Source organism: Vicia villosa, linkage group LG3 (genome assembly GCF_029867415.1).
Source record: "Vicia villosa cultivar HV-30 ecotype Madison, WI linkage group LG3, Vvil1.0, whole genome shotgun sequence".
Taxonomy (NCBI): domain Eukaryota; kingdom Viridiplantae; phylum Streptophyta; class Magnoliopsida; order Fabales; family Fabaceae; genus Vicia; species Vicia villosa.
The window spans coordinates 100285663-100297373 of NC_081182.1; the positions used below are offsets into that span (position 1 = coordinate 100285663).

The window sequence follows — 11711 nt, forward strand, 5'->3', positions numbered from 1 at the left end:
CCTGTCTGATGCGTGCTGGGTTGTCTTCCATATTCCTGAAAACAATTGAAATTAATAAGAATGCGAAACAATTGAAAAAAAATCAATTCTGGACCACTTCGAAAGTTCATTTCCAAAACTGGGATGGACGTGTTTTCAGAAATGAACTTCCGAAACACCCCTACGGAGCCAATTTTTTCAACTTCCATGGCAGATCCCAAAATCCAACATTAAAACATGTTATAATGCTTCTAAACAACCTAAATACTACTTCTAACCTACCCCTATATCATTTTTGCAATTTCTAACCACCCTAAAATGCATTTGAATCATAGATCTAAAGATTTAGAAACTTACCAATTGAATGATTGAGTAGCTTTTGAGTAGCTTTGATGTAGACTTCAAACTTGGTTTTGCAAAAAATCTGAAGAGCGGAAGTTTGATGGTGATTTAGGGTAAAAATGAATGGGGGAGGGGGTTGTTTTGCTTAATCTGTAAAACGCGCAGTATTTAGGAAATGCACTTCCGAAAACAGCATTTTCGGAAATCCTGTTTTCGGAAATGCATTTCCGAAATAAGACAAATATTAAAATAAAAAAAAGGCGTTTTCGGAGATACATCTCCGAAAACAACATTTTTTTGCATTTCGGAAATACATTTCCGAAGTTAGGGGTATTTTGGGTTTTTCGCCAGAGGTGACCAAGAAGACATGAAGGTGGATAAAGAAATTTCCTTTTATTTTTGTTTCTCCAACGAACTGCATGTACGTTACTTCTTCAATCATTCTTGGGAATTGTTCCATTTGAGTGCTTCAGTCGCCTTTTAATCATTATGTTTTTAACGACATCTTATCTTGATTCAGAACTTATATTTTTAGCGGCATCTTATCTTGATTCTGAACTTAGATGACTATAAATATATATATATATATATATATGATAAATTTAAATATTAACAACACTTTTTAAAGAATTTAATTATTTATCTCAATATTTTTTTAACTAACGAAAGCCTTGCAAAAGAGTTTCAAGAGAGTGTATTTCAATAAATTGTTATTTATGACATCAAGTGACTAAAGTCCCTTTTGATTATAATTTGAAGAAAATCTAACGGTGATTCTTTATACTAAATTCTTTACCAATTACCACTACACCAATAAACTATTGATGAGTTCATCTTTTAATTGGTCCAAAAACAAATGGGTTTATTGTTTGACCAAACTACTTGTTGTCAATAAACAAATCTACTATACATAGTATACGGTAATGCTAACATCTTGGATTGGTGGGACCCTGAAATATAAAGTTTCCAGTATTTTCTTCACATAGCATTGTTAAATGAGAAATGATATTCTTACATTAAATGTGACACCTACACCTTAATATTATACTATTTTGTGTATTTAGAATGTATAATAATTATTTTTTCAATGTTTTGACATAGACAAACATATATCTATGGTGTATTTTCTAAGGTGTAAATGTATGGTGTATGATTTTTGGTGTAAGAATAGCCAATCTCTTTTAAATAGTACAAGTCAAAAGATCTCAATACAACAACACAACTAACTTCTCTCAGATCTTCTTCCTTTCTTTCCACGTAAACATACCGCGGACAAAGGTAGCAAAAGCATTCACCTAAATTCATTATTTTGTTTTTATCCAATCAACACAAATATGAGTCTGCCTAAAGCTTATACTATTCTGATTACCTTAGAGTTGGGTTCAATTGGAATTAAATATCAAGGTTTAAACACTAATCCATTCCAACAATCATCCCCAATTATGTTACTGTTTTTGACTTCTATATTTTGTCATATCGTTGCATCCACAGCTGACATGAACTTACCAACTACTATGGTAATATTTCACATATCTGGTGTTGTTGGATGTGAGATACTTTTATGGATTCTCATCCCTCAGTTCTGGAATTGGTATATCATCAACCTATTCCTTCTAATAGTTACTTTCATCTGTTTCTTCAACTTCCTCAATACTAGTATCACTAAGCTCTTCCTTGCTATACATTCAAAAGCTATTCTACCTCCGAATCCGGAACCATCTCTTTCTCAGCCTTAAGATATGTAACCAGCTGCTGTAAACATTCAAAAACTAGATGCTATGTGGTTTGATTTTGTAATGCAGTTCTGTTTTCTTTCCTCCTTATTGATGAGCATAATGATGTGTGTTAGTTTATATATGGAAAATCAATTTATAATTTCCTTCTTTATAATACTGCCTACTCTACTTATGTCTTTTTAATTAAACAATTTAAATTTTAATTTTAGAATCAAATCTTAACTTGGGAATTTGTTGAGAACAGGATAACCTTTATCACTGATGATCCATAGCAGAAATATCGTTCCTTTACAACTACTAAATGGACTCTGCTAAATTTCACAAATCTAGTAATGACTACAAATCTAGTAAATGATGAATTGGTCCATATATCCCCTTATCTTTGCAATTTCAATGCCACTTACCTTAATTAAATTGTTGTTATTACTTAGCATTTTGTCAAAATGACACATACGAATTTCACAAAATGGCAAGGGATTAGGCAATTTGGTCCACCACTTAACATAATTTCTATATATCCATGGATCTGAAAATTCCCGATCATATTAGATATCAATGACTAGATTGATCGATCCAAAAGGCCTGACAGTGTCGAATATTTTCAATTCTATCAGTCATTTTGGAATTTCCATAATTTAGGAGACTAGGTTGTATAATCAATCATTTTTTGCCTTATCTGATCATTTTTCTGTATTTTTTGCAATTCATGTTTTTTTTTTATCACAATTTAGGGGTTTAATAACTGGTTTGTCACTGTTCTTGATTAGCTTGAAGAATTTAGATTTCACTACAAGGGTTTTATAAAATGGTATTGATACATGTATTATTTGCAGATTTCAGCAAACATCAAGCAATATTGTGCAACCTGTTTTTCTTGTATTGTTGGAATGATTCTTTTTGGTGGTCTCCGAGCACCCAAAGTAAGATATTGCTGCATTTAGTTCTGACTTTTCAACTTGTATGTGCTCTCAACTTTGAAATTAGCAAGGACTTTTCATGTTGTTTTTGTTCCCTTTATGATTAGTTTCCAGATTTGCCTTTTGCATATGATAATGTTGTTTTTCCTGTTTGTTTCCATTTGCTCTAGTATTGTTGAAATACTGTGTACCCTAGAGCTTGTTTTAAGTTAACTAACATTTATTGAATAACTATGCTTGTTTTCTTTCCTGAAAGATCAAGTTTTATATCATTAGCAAGAAACTCATATTGGCATTGTAATTTAAGTATGCAGGCAAAAAATACATATTAAGTGATTTGCTATCTGAATAACTATGCTTGCTTTCTTTCTGACAAGATAAAAAGTTTTAAGATGATTAGTAACTCTTTTTGATAACACTTGTTGTGTGATTGTCCTTCAAGTATGCAGGCATCAGATTCATGTCCTTTAAGTAAAATACTATTTGGTTGTCTTTTTCATTTGTAGAAACCAATCCGCAATTTCTTGTAAAGGTCATGACTGAAAGTCAAAGCTCATTTAGTTTTGCAGGAACTTTAATTATGGGAAACCTCTAACTTTATCCTCAAATAGTTACAGCACTTCCCTTTTCATGTTCTAATCCATTTAAATGAAAATGCTGATGAACAAGTTCTAGCTGACAACAATTTGCAGGCCCAAAAGGAACAAGAAATACTAGTTCTGAACCACAAGACGATAACACAAGAAGCAGAGAGAATTCAAGAAAAAGATCTAGGAGCTCGAATGAAGTAGAGAAACACGAACTGTGAATCTTCTAAATATTTCATTTACTACTACTGTTTTTTTCTTTGAAGCTCTGCATTTCCTTTTCCTATACATTTTATGGTTTGTGTTTGATTTTCTGAGATTCTCATGGTTTGTTGATTTTATAGGTCCAAAGATCTAGAAGAATTTAGGAAGGATGTGAGATGTGGTTCTATAGGTACTAAAGAGTATAAGTCCCGGTTCTCAGGATCAGGCCTTAAGCAGTTGTTGTTTAGAGAATGAATTCAATTAATCTCATGAGCTACTTGGAGGGCATCTTCAAGTTTGATCTAGAACAATTCTGCAACACTTGATTTAAGAGGTCTTGTTCTTGCATCATTTTGTCCATTTAATTTACAATTTCTATAGACTTTAACAATGCATTAACCAATTGCTTCATAGTTTAATTAACTTAATACTTTGAATGAATAAAGATATCCATGATATAATTTAGTATAATGTTAAAGTTATTTAGAGACTGGTTTATTATGCAATATATAGAATTAAGATTAAGACAAAATGAAAGTTTTAAACGGAAATGTTAGTACTAAAACTGATATCCAAACCCTGTTTACAACACCAATATCATAGGGAAAATTGAAGTCAGAAAGAACGTTACATAGATAAAATAGATACTGTAGAATTATTTGCTCCATGTTTTGTCTCTTACAATTGACCTCGTAAGTTAGCACTTCGTATTTCTCTGCGGAAAAAGCATTGCTCATGCTTATATAACATCATGAAGGTTTTCTAAATATTTGTGACTACTTAGTATACTGGCTTAACCGCACACGTAGTCGAAACATGGAAATTCTATCATAGTTGAAACAACAGTTGAAGATGATATTATATATGCATGACTGAAAATAGATGGAGTAAAACTGCCATATGGAAATTCTGTTAGAAAATGATTAGGATGAAAGATAAAACACATGAGATCAATATTCTAATTAATGTAATTAGATAATACTAATAGATCAAATTATAGAGAAGAAAAATCTGCCGTCGAGAAATGACTTCCCTAGTAATAAGCATAAACCATGACATACTAATTGGACAAACAACTTAAAATATTATAACTTATTTTTTTAACAAAAGATAATCAAATCAAATTGTTTAAACTATAAGCTATCATGAAGAGCATGTAAATAAGATTGGTATTTTTGTTTGTGTTTATTCTCAATTTGCTGCAAATATGCAATTGCTCATCAAATAAAGCTCAAGGACATAGAATTGAAACGAAATACAGGATATTTTAGTTGCATATGTCGGGTAAATTTTATTATTTTGTATAAAAATGTAATGCAATTCTGTTTTTTTTTTTTAAATTTAAATTTAGTGGTCAGAAAGTTGTGTATGTTTGAATGGATAATTTTTATGTGGAGATGTAAAATTTCTTTTTTTTACCAATTGTCAAATAGTGTAGAGGAATTATAATAATTTGTTAATGTTTTTTGACATATCAGTGCTATAGTATTGTAGTGTGGCAGAATTACCAGTCATGCCTTCACATGTTACTGCACCATTTTTTATGTGCATTCCATGTAATGCGCGACCTGTTGTTGCTTCATCCAATCCTGCCATTTTAGAATTCCATTAGCAGCTGCCAAGCGAGCCGCACAATGTGCAGCTTGCTTTTCTTTTCACGTTGCAGTCTTCGCATGTCCGAGTTGAATGGGTATCCAACTATCTCTAAACTTTTTGATTTTATGTGACCAATTATGTCACAATGATCACAATTTGGATTGGATCCGCCTCGCCACTTTTGTTTTCTGCCACTAGAATCGAATGCTGCTCCTGCATCTAGTTTGTAGATGATCCACTATAGTAGAATTGTGGCTTTGACATCAGTGAATTGCTCATTGTCAAGGCAGCTAAGAAAAAGATGAACTTTTTTATCTTCTTCTCTTTTCATAAATTCCTTGGAGGCTGATGACGGGCTATTAGTGCACATCATTTAGCATGAAAAATCGTCGGATTCTGAGAAGAATCAAACAAGTTAGAAGCATTTAAGTGAAAAAAGCTTAAATAATTGCTTTTGGGTGGAGAAAAGGACATAGTGAAAAAATTGGTGAAAAAAGAAACAAAAAACACGCTGAAGTCCCTGGAAAATACGCGCCAACAACGTCCCCACGCTATCTTCTAATGCGCCCGCGCTGAAAAGTATCACGCCCGCGTTGAAGCATTGATGGCACAAAGCGCTCGCGTTGAGAGGCAGCGCGCACGCATTGCAGTTTTTCGACACGTTTAACATCCGCTTTATAAGGAAAAGGTAGAGAAAAATAGGAGTTCGACCAAGTCCTCAAAGTGACGTTTTGCTGCAATTTTAATTAAACATGAGTAGTTAGATTCTCCTAGTTTAGGTCGAACTTGATGATGAACCTGTTTTACTTTATTGAGACATATGATCGGATGATGTTAATGTATTGTTCTAACTTATTGTTATTATTCAATTATTGATTGTGCACATTATGTTTTGATTTTTACGTCATTGGAATCGATATTGATAAATATTGACTACTGACCCTAGGGCTATCTATTTGAACTAATTTAATTGTTGAATTCTCTAATTGACTAGGGATAGTATGATTAGGAATTGAAAATAAGGGACTAACGCACTCTATTGCCTAATTTGACGGGACAATTGGCCTGAGGGATCGGGGAGTTAACGCTTAGATTAGTGAGCTATACGTCAAGGGATTGGGTATAATGATAGAGTTAGTCTGTCGTATAACTCTGTAGTCAGTGCATGTTTGTTAATGCGTGTTTCATTAATCAACTAAAATTATGAGATTATGATAAGACGACTTGACCTCTTTTCTCACTATCGCTTTAAAAACATTTTCTTGCATTTTCGACTAAACAAATCTTAAAAATCCCCCCGTTTACTGTTTTAATTTACATCACATAATATTTCTTGTTTAAAGTTCGCAATCCCCGTAGAGACGAATTTTATTTTCATTACTTTGATAACATTGCTAGTACACTTGCTAGTAATTTTATCATCTAGTTTTTGACGTCGTTGCCAGAGACTGTTTACATTCTCAACAAGGCATAGTGAGTTACTTGTTTTATTTTTAATTTTTGTTTAATTTTAATTTTGTTAATCTGATTATTCACTATTGTTCCGATTTGACCCAATGTCCAGGCATGACCCAATCCACTTTTGCACCCAGAAGGCCAATTAGCCTTGGCACAACCAGTGAGGGCAAAGGGAAGCTCCTTTCCTCCTGTCCCTCCGCCGAGGACACATCCTCACCTGGCCAACGGACCAGCGAACCAACGCTACCCTTGGCCAGACCTCCACGTAAGCCGACACCAAGACATCCCTTTTGCTCCTCCGTCAGTGACAGATGGACACTTGCTCGCTGGGCACCGTTGCTTCCTAGAAATGCATCTCTGTCTCGCCTCAACGGCTAGTTTCGGGCAGCCTTCCAGAATTTCTAGTTTTACGCCTAGATTCCTGTCAGTCACATATTTTGGGCCTGGATCCTTGATCCAACCGAAATATGGACCAATGGTCAAGTGTTGGGGACATTATAAAAACCCTCTCATATGGACCAATGACCTATTGACTTTTGCATTGGAGTGCCTTATAGGTACACCACCTTCCTTTAAATTACCAACATTATACGCGAAGTCGTTGGCCCACTTTCAGGTTCTAGTCAACCGGTAAGATCATTGGCGCCGTTTGTGGGAACATCTGTTCTCCCCATCTTTCTTTCCTTGGAAACCAAAGATCCAAACAGTTTTTCAAGATTTCAACCATGGCCAGTCACAACGACAACCGCAATGTTCACCCCTCCGTCATTTCTCCCGAGCACCAAACCAACCTTGCCAGCATGAATCCCTTTTTGGAGGACGCAGTTCCTCCGAAAAGGGACGGAGCCACCGCATCCCCCTCTCTGAACGGCGCACACGATCTTGGCACTCAGTTCGATGACACTAGCAAGATCAAGAAAGTTCTGGAGGATGCACCTGAAATATTCAAGCAGATTCCTATGCCGACCAATGCCGACATTATCCTAGCAGTCTTGGTCGAGGCATTCAACAAGACAAACTCCTTAATCATGCACCAGAACAAGAGGATCAGAGCACTAGAGAAAGCACGCCTTTCCAGATCTCCTCTGCGGAGACACTGAAGAGAATCCCGGAGTCCATCATTGCGACATAGAGAGCACCGCTCGACTCAAGGGGAACAAGAATCCCTAGGTGTCAAGAAACATGATTGCATACCTCCCCGCAGGAGCCCGCGCTCCCCGGTGACAAAGAAAAGAAAAGAGAATCCATGGGCAGAGAACATACGCACTCTCCCCCCCCCCCCCGCTCGACTCGAAGGACCGGTTAAGAACTCCTTCTCCTCGCCAAGAACGTGGTCCTCGATACGGTAGATGCAACACATCTCCTGCCCGGTCTCCTAGCTCCAGCAACAAAGACGTGCCTCGCGGCCCGTCGTCTCTTGAAATAATGACTACACGACTACCTAAAGGATTGGAGAAGCTCCACCTCTAGGCACCTACGACGGAACAAGCGACCCTGACGAGCACATCAAAAATATCGACGCTCTCCTCAATTATCGTGGCGTCAAGGGCGCCATCAAATACAGGTTGTTCCCCATAACACTAAGAAATGGGGCCATGTCCTGGTACAAGAGCCTCCCTTATGGGTCCATCGCCTCGTGCAAATAGTTAGGGAGGATGTTCTTCAAACATTTCACAGCTTCTCACCTACATCCGAAATCAGATGCCTCACTCGAGATGATAATCCAGGGAAAGGACGAGTCCCTCCGGACATATATTAAGAGATTCAACAAAGAAGTCGTCCTAGTCTCCACGATAAATGACATGAAGAAATATCTGCTCAAGCGAGGTCTGCGCCCCCGCGGCAACTTTGCCAAGGTAGTTGGCATCGAGACCCCTCTTACCCTGGACACCCTCCTCCTCAAGGCCAAGACATACATTCAATACGAGAAAAATGAAGTAGCCAATACTGCCCGATATTCGAGACACCAGAAGAATTCAAAATCCTCGAGGCCCGGTGACTCCTCGATATCTCATAGGGGAGGATACAAGAACAAAGAGGAAAGATCCCATGAATCTTGGGAATACAAGGGACAAACTGGTCGTTTTCATGAGTACACGTCGCTGTCCGCCTTACGAGAAAATATTTTCCGAGTGCGCCAATGCAGTTTTCTGTGAGGCTGGGGTTCGCTTTCCCCGACAAACGCTAGCAAAACCAAACAAAAACAAGACTAAATACTATCAGTTCCACAAGAGCCACGTGCATACCACTGAAGACTACATCAACCTCAAGAATGCCATCGAGATCCTGATCCGAGACGAGCATCTCAAAAAATAAACAAAGAAAAGGGATGATGCTCGGCAGGAACCCTGAGAAACGAAAAAATTTCGGGAAAGAGAAACCCCCTTTAGATGATGTCAGTATGCCCGTATCCTTGAGCGTAACACGACTAAAGGACTTCTACGTCCCGGACGAAGACGCGCTCCCCTTATATCTAGCAACACATAGTCCCCGGGAGAACTTTACCTCTGCCTTGGTCATATCGGGTGGGAGGGAGCAGCAAGATGACCGTGGGCTCGGTCAAAAGAAAATTCGAGCAACCCATTAGTACAAGCTCCAACACTAGTTCCACCCTTAACAAGATCCGAGGCACCTCCATTCCTATAGCTTTTTTCTGAGAGGAACTCCCCGGCGGTTCCCTTAACTCAAGCATTCCCCTGCTCGTACTGGCACAAATGACGAACTTTGATTTCTGAGGCATTTTAGTTAACCAAGGGAGCTCGGTCGATATCATGTACTCACAACTATTCTCCATGCTGCAATTGGATGAAACATACCTGACACCATACGTAGGTTGTGACCTACAAGGTTTCAATGACAGTTATAAAGCCGTGAGGTACGTAGAACTGCTCGTCACATTCGGGGTCGTAGAAATGTCTAGATCTATCAAAGTTCAATTCCTGGTGATAGACTACCCCTCACTTTACCAGCACATCCTTGGCAGGCCGATGCTGGCCGAACTGATACTTGTGCCTTCCATAGTGCACATGAAGATGAAATATTACACCTCCAAGGGTCTCTTCGCCATCCTCCACGGGGACATCGAGGCTGCAAGGAGATGCTTTAAGGCTGCGTCGAAGGGGCTAAACACCATCAGTGCGCTGGCAAAAAACAAGCTCGATCTGCCCAACAGCTCCGAAGAGCCTAGATCATTACCTTGCATCGACTGTGAAGTCCACTTGAGGCCTTGGAAGTTCCATTTCCTTGAGAGAAATCAAAACCCTAATTGGAGGTCCATTGCTTAGGAGGCTTCTTGAAACAAACTGTCTTGAATATGTGAGGGCAAATTTGAGTGTGCAACAAACCTCATCTGTAAATGCAAGCTTCTCAAGCATAGTGTGTTTTGATGAAGACAATATGGACATCAAGCTTTTATAAAGGATGTGCAAAAAGAATTTCAAGTATCAAGCAAAAATACATCATTTCAAAGTCTTGAAGAAATTGTGAAGATTCAAGAATCAAGCTAAAGTATCAAAGGTATAAACAATACTCACTTTGACATATAATTGTTCACAAATATATTTCCATGCATATCATAAACATACTACAAAGTGTCATCCTTCAAAAGTTCATTTAAAACCTTTTTCTAAGTTAAAATTCAAAATAAAGGTTTTAGGAACCGGGTTGTCCCTATGGGGGAACCGGTTCCCAGCATTCTAAGTTTTCAGTTCTCTGTGTTTTACTATGGGGAACCGGGTTGTCCCTAGGTGGGAACCGGTTCCTCAGTTCAAAATTTGAAATTTCTGCTGTAACGTTCAGCAGGAACCGGGTTGTCCCAGGTAGGAACCGGTTCCTACTGAACCAGTGTGTTTTTTCATTGCATGATCTTATTCAAACGAATCCATTTTCTTACCACTTGATCATTGCATTGTTTCATGGAAAAATAACCATTCAAAGAGGTGTTTGACACATTATAAATACTACATATTTCAAAATCATTATTCACCTTCTTTATTAACAATTCATACTCATAAATTTCATTATTTTCAAGTGTCCACAAACCAGAATTTTTATATGAAACTTTCTACACACATTTTCATTGAGAATTCATTTAAAGTTTCATGCATACATTGTGAACACTTATATTCATTTTGAGAATTGTTTATTTGAAGAAGAAGATCAATCCAAGATTGATAGTGCTATACAAACTTCATCTAAATCTCTTGTAAAAAATTCAAAGAAAATTATCTCCTTACTATCCAGGATTGTTGGAAGTAGGTGGTGTGTTTGAAGAGGATTGTTCTTCATTCACATTAGTGTTGATTGATCTTAAAGGTGTTAAGAACCTTTGATCACCCTATAGGTTAGATAGTAGGCATAGGCTTGTACAATAATTCTAACTATAGTGAAATCTCTTTCGTGTTTGAAAGGGGACTGGAGTACTCTCGGATTGTGAGGGGAACCAGTATATATCGTTGCGTTCTTTACTTTTCCGCACTTTATTGCATTCATCACCATTACCAAAGAAAAGAAAAGAACCTTACAAAAACCTTCAAACACTTAACCAAAAATTATTAGAAGTATTCTCATAAAACCGATTAAATTTTTGAAAACCTAATTCACCCCCCCCTCTTAGGCGCAATCTTATACTTACATTTGGTATCAGAGCAAGTTATAGGTAACTTGTTCCTAAAGATCCAGAATGGCTTCCGCAAATCAAAGACCGGTTTTCAAAGATGGTGGTTCTAACAACAAGCCTCCATTGTTTTGTGGTGAATATTTTGACTTTTGGAAAATCCAAATGAAGGCTCATCTAGAAGCACAAGGAGAAGAAGTTTGGGAGGCTGTCCTACAAGGTCCTCATGTTCCTACAACGGTCGTTAATGGTGTTGGATCGGAGAAACCTAAAGCGT

The 11711-nt window shown here is 37.4% G+C and overlaps 1 long non-coding RNA gene across 4 annotated transcripts; it reads left to right on the top strand.

Moving 5' to 3' along the window:
• Positions 1-1509: 1509 nt before the first annotated feature.
• LOC131662229 (uncharacterized) lies at positions 1510-11711 on the top strand. Of its 4 annotated transcripts, XR_009301439.1 has the most exons (5): positions 1512-1912; positions 2891-2977; positions 3667-3778; positions 3906-4099; positions 6926-11711. It is a non-coding gene; the product is annotated as an uncharacterized LOC131662229 (long non-coding RNA). The 4 variants fall into 4 exon arrangements; XR_009301441.1 differs by having other exon boundaries at positions 1510-1912; positions 3667-3761; positions 3906-11711; XR_009301440.1 differs by having other exon boundaries at positions 1514-1725; positions 3906-11711.